The sequence below is a fragment of the Lepus europaeus genome, chromosome X (assembly GCF_033115175.1).
Source record: "Lepus europaeus isolate LE1 chromosome X, mLepTim1.pri, whole genome shotgun sequence".
Classification (NCBI taxonomy): Eukaryota; Metazoa; Chordata; class Mammalia; order Lagomorpha; family Leporidae; genus Lepus; species Lepus europaeus.
In genome coordinates, this window is record NC_084850.1 from 77,585,735 (window position 1) to 77,590,393 (window position 4,659).

The window sequence follows — 4,659 nt, forward strand, 5'->3', positions numbered from 1 at the left end:
TTCCCAAATTGGAAAACATCATAGAAAGAGAAAAGAAAACCTTTAAATTGGAAGAATTTATAATTATTTTGAAAAGGCGCTGTGTTAATCCATTTAAATATTTTGTTTGCTGATAGTAGGAAAAACTGTTCTGCTAAGAACAACTAAGTGTACTTTGTAATGAAAATAATTACAGGTGATGATAGTGAATAAAATACACTCTCACTAGAAAAATTTAGAACTGTGAATAAAACAAAATGAATGAAATAATAAACAGTCCGAATTGTTGTAACGTATGCCTATTGTTTTCTTTGAGTGTCAGTAATTTTTTTCTTGGAAGAAAGAAAAAGATTAAAAACAAAAGAATTGGAGACTTAAAGCTCTAGAAAACATTTCTAAAGCACTTACTATGTGGCATAGTGCCATGTGGTGCTAAGTTAAATATAAAGGCTTAGTAATTTTTAGGGTATATTTCAAATGATTCTGGCTTTCAGATTGGAAAATTATAGTATGAAATATGATGATTTAGCAGTCATTTCAATTTAAAATGTTCTTTATGAATAAAGAGTTCTATACCTAAATTATTATTTTTGACGAACTAAATCTTCAGGTGTTGTGTATGTTATCACAGGTGGTAGAGTTCCCTTAAAAGCATTCAATTTTAAAATCCCATCTTTGTACACATTCAAACGAGCTGATAATATTGAAGCAGAACCCACCAAAATTTCTCAAATTTAGCAAGATGTTTTGAAAGCCAAAATTGAGAATTTTCTGCTTTACATTAATAACATATTAAAGATTCAAAATGTGGCCTATGTGTATAAAGAGTATTCAAAAAGTTTATGAAAAATGCATGTTGTCTTTTAATTCCATTTTTTTCCACCAGCTTTTTGAAGCAAACTCTCATTCTAGTTTATGTTTCAATTGTTTTTCTATTCATTAAGGAATTAATGTTTTCACTTTAAAGTTGTCATCTGGTTTGCTGTGGCTTTGAGGTGAAACAAAACAAAAAGTACAGAAATGATATTTAAATGTGTGTAAGAGTATACGAACTAAAAAATGGATATTACTGAATCTTTAGGCTGAGATACCTATTATAAGACAGTTCAAAAGTTGCTATGTGATTTTTGCTTAGTGGTCCATAATGTATAGCTACTTGGTTGTGGATTATGTTACTCCAAAGACGTAACAGGAGGAGCTTTATTTTTTCCCTGGGTGAACGAATGCAGCTATTAAAGATGAAAATAATCTCCTTTTCTTCAGAACAGCAGGTTGATAGATATATTTTTCTTTTCTTTTAAAAAAGTTTTTATTTATTTTAATTTATTTGAATTTCAGAGACAAAGAGACACAGAGAACTCTTCCATCTACTGGTGGACTCCTCAAAGTCTTGTAGCACCTGAAGAGGCTGGATCAGGCCAAAGTCAGGAACGTGGAGCTCAACTTTAGTCATGACCTGCTGCCACCTAGAGTGTGGGTGAGCAGGAAGCAGGAATCAAAAGTAGAGCCAGGACTCTAACCCAGATATTCCAATATGAGATGCTAGCATCCCAAACGGTGTCTTAATATTGTACCAAACACCTAACCCACTGTTCATTATCTGTTAACTAATATTTTAACTTGATTAGCTTTTCACAATATCAACTGGGATCTTGTTTTCAGCTACCATTTCCAAGACTGGTGGTGTAACTTATTTGCTTTTAACTATTGATTTTATTGCATCGTGAATTTGATACATTAGAAGTTGACACAAGTAAAATATATTAAGTTATGCAGAAGTATGCATCTATAAATGAGAATAATCTGATAAAATGCTTTGAGTATTCAATTAATTCTTAAATTTAGGAAGCTGAACAATCAACAGTAAAATATTAATTTGTATTTCTACACATAATTTAAGCATTAATATTGTGAATGTAATACCACCTATTTTTTCTGGGTAGACATGTGATTTCCTTTTAATTCATCAGTACAGGAGTTAATAAGAGTTTTCACTTCCTTTATATATCTAAAACTCAAAATAGGCTATTGAACAAATACCCACTCAACTCACAAATTATCCCAAAGATGCATATTTTAAAAAACCATATTTTGTCAACAGATGAGTTGAATTGTTATTAAATAACACCTTTCCCAATCCCTCAATTTCTTTGATTTCATGATGTCAAAACACCTCCATCATTTCACAATTTAGTAATAGATGCTAAGTCCATTAGTTTCTGTTTCTGTCTGTCTCTCTTTTCTTTTGCAAGCACTTTCCTTTTTTTGGGGGGGGGGACAGGCAGAGTTAGAGAGAGAGAGAGAGAGAAAGGTCTTCCTTTTCCGTTGGTTCACCCCCCAAATGGCTGCTACGGCCAGCACGCTGCGCCGATCCGAAGCCAGGAGCCAGGTGCTTCCTCCTGGTCTCCCATGCAGGTGCAGGGCCCAAGCACTTGGGCCATCCTCCTCTGCCTTCCCGGGCCACAGCAGAGAGCTGGACTGGAAGAGGAGCAACCGGGACAGAACCGGGGCCCCAACTGGGACTAGAACCTGGGGTGCCGGTGCCGCAGGCGGAGGATTAGCCAAGTGAGCTGTGGCGCCGACCCAAGCACTTTCTTTTTTTTTTTTTTAACTTTTATTTAATGAATATAAATTTCCAAAGTACAGCTTATGGGTTACAATGGCTTCCCCCCTTCCCTCCCACCCGCAACCCTCCCCTTTCCCGCTCCCTTTCCCCTTCCATTCACATAAAGATTCATTTTCAATCCTCTTTATATACAGAAGATCAGTTTAGTACATATTAGGTAAAGATTTCAACAGTTTGCCCATATAGCAACATAAAGTGAAAAAACTACCATTGGAGTACTAATTATATATTCCCTTTACACATGGATACCTTTGGCTAAGTAATTTATACCTTCTTAAAATATGATCTTAAAGAATTTTTAGAGTGTGAAATGTATGACCATTTGATGGAAATACTAATATGTAAATTAGTACCTGTAGATACTCACATATCACCTAGATTGAATAAAATAACTGATTTAAAATCACTTAGAGAAATTAAAATTCTACACCAAATGCAAATTATCTTTCAGATTTTGAATTTATGATTTATGATAATCTGGTAGTTGTTGAAATATATTAAAACAATTATTAGATACTGAAATAATCATGATTAAAGTCACATACATGTGTTCATATGTACTTGACAAATAATGTTTTTAGCATACAGAATATGTCTCTGGTTTGATTAATCTGTAAAGCTGTATTTCAAATGTTCCCCAAATCATATCAAAATACAAAATAATATAGAAAATATAGAAAAGTGACTTTCACAAATGGTCTTATAAGTGATGTTGAGCACTGATTAACAGATTTTGAAACTCTGTTAGAGAACACTGCACTAACTGTTGAGGAGTGTTAGAATGAATCAACAAAGTTAAGCATTTTGGACACAGAGGCAACATTGTTGGAATCCACTTCTCAGGGAAGATTAGATCCCAAAGTGTAAATCAGACATGTACAAAAATGTGTACAATAAATGAGCCCTTTGTGGAATCAGATTTAATGGAAATACTAGTTGTATATAAGTAAAGTACCTTATTAAAATTTTCACTGTGACATCTCAAATTTCAGAATGTACAGGCATTGCTGGTGTCGAATAGGGGCAACCAAATGCTCCTGAATTACTCTTCTTGCTGTGGTCAGTCCCTTTGAAAATATTGGGTTCATCAGTTGCTCCAGTTTGTCCTTCTCCCAGTGTGGCTATGTTTCACATTTTCATGTCCTAGATCCCTTAGTGTCAACCTCAAAAACTTTCTTACTGTTTACCCAGGCTATTTAAGAAACTTTACCTCTGCATGAGAACAAGAGCATCAAAGTGACTATATAATTCATCATGGTTGTTGAATGGTATATTTTTTACTCCGTGAGTCATTAAAATACTACACTTGATCTTAGCCAAAAGGCCAAGAAGCGATGTGAGTCATTAAAATAATCAGAATATGGGAGTTTAGTGGAGTTAAGATAATGGGCAGCATACAGATATTTCTTATGTTCACTAATACCCAGCTGTTTCATTCTTTTAAAGTGTTTTATTATAGTATATAAATCACTCATTCACATAGAATTAATTTAAACATATCACAAATGAGGGGCAGGTGTTGTGGTGCAATGGATTAAACCACTGCCTGTGATGCCAGCATCCCATATAAGTGTTAGTTTGAGTCCCAGTTGCTCCACTTCTGATCCAGCTCCTTGCTAATGTGCCTGGGAAAGCAGCAGAATGTGGTCCAAGTGCTTGAGTCTCTGCCACCCTTGTGGAAGACCTGGATGGAGTTCCAGGCTTCTGACTATGAAATAGTCCAGCCCTGGCCTTTGTAGCCCTTTGGGGAGTGAACCAGCAGATGGAAGATCTCTCTCACTTTGTCTCTCCTTCTCTTTTATGACTCTGCCTTTCAAATCAATCAATCAATCAAATCAATCAATTATCTATCCATCTATCTATCTATCTATATCACAGATGGAACTGCCACTATAATTGAAGGAGAATATAACAAAAACATCAAAGAAATTATGCCTTGGAAATCTGACAGATCATTTGAACATCACTTTTGTGATTTGAAACTTTTAGAATTATACATATTAGAGGTGCAGCTCTCTTACCTATTCATCCTTCTGAATTAAATTCTTCATAGA

The 4,659-nt window shown here is 34.8% G+C and overlaps 1 pseudogene; it reads right to left on the reverse strand.

The window, feature by feature from the left end:
* Positions 1 to 3,868: 3,868 nt before the first annotated feature.
* On the reverse strand, positions 3,869 to 3,941 carry LOC133753832 (U2 spliceosomal RNA; annotated as a pseudogene).
* Positions 3,942 to 4,659: the final 718 nt, after the last annotated feature.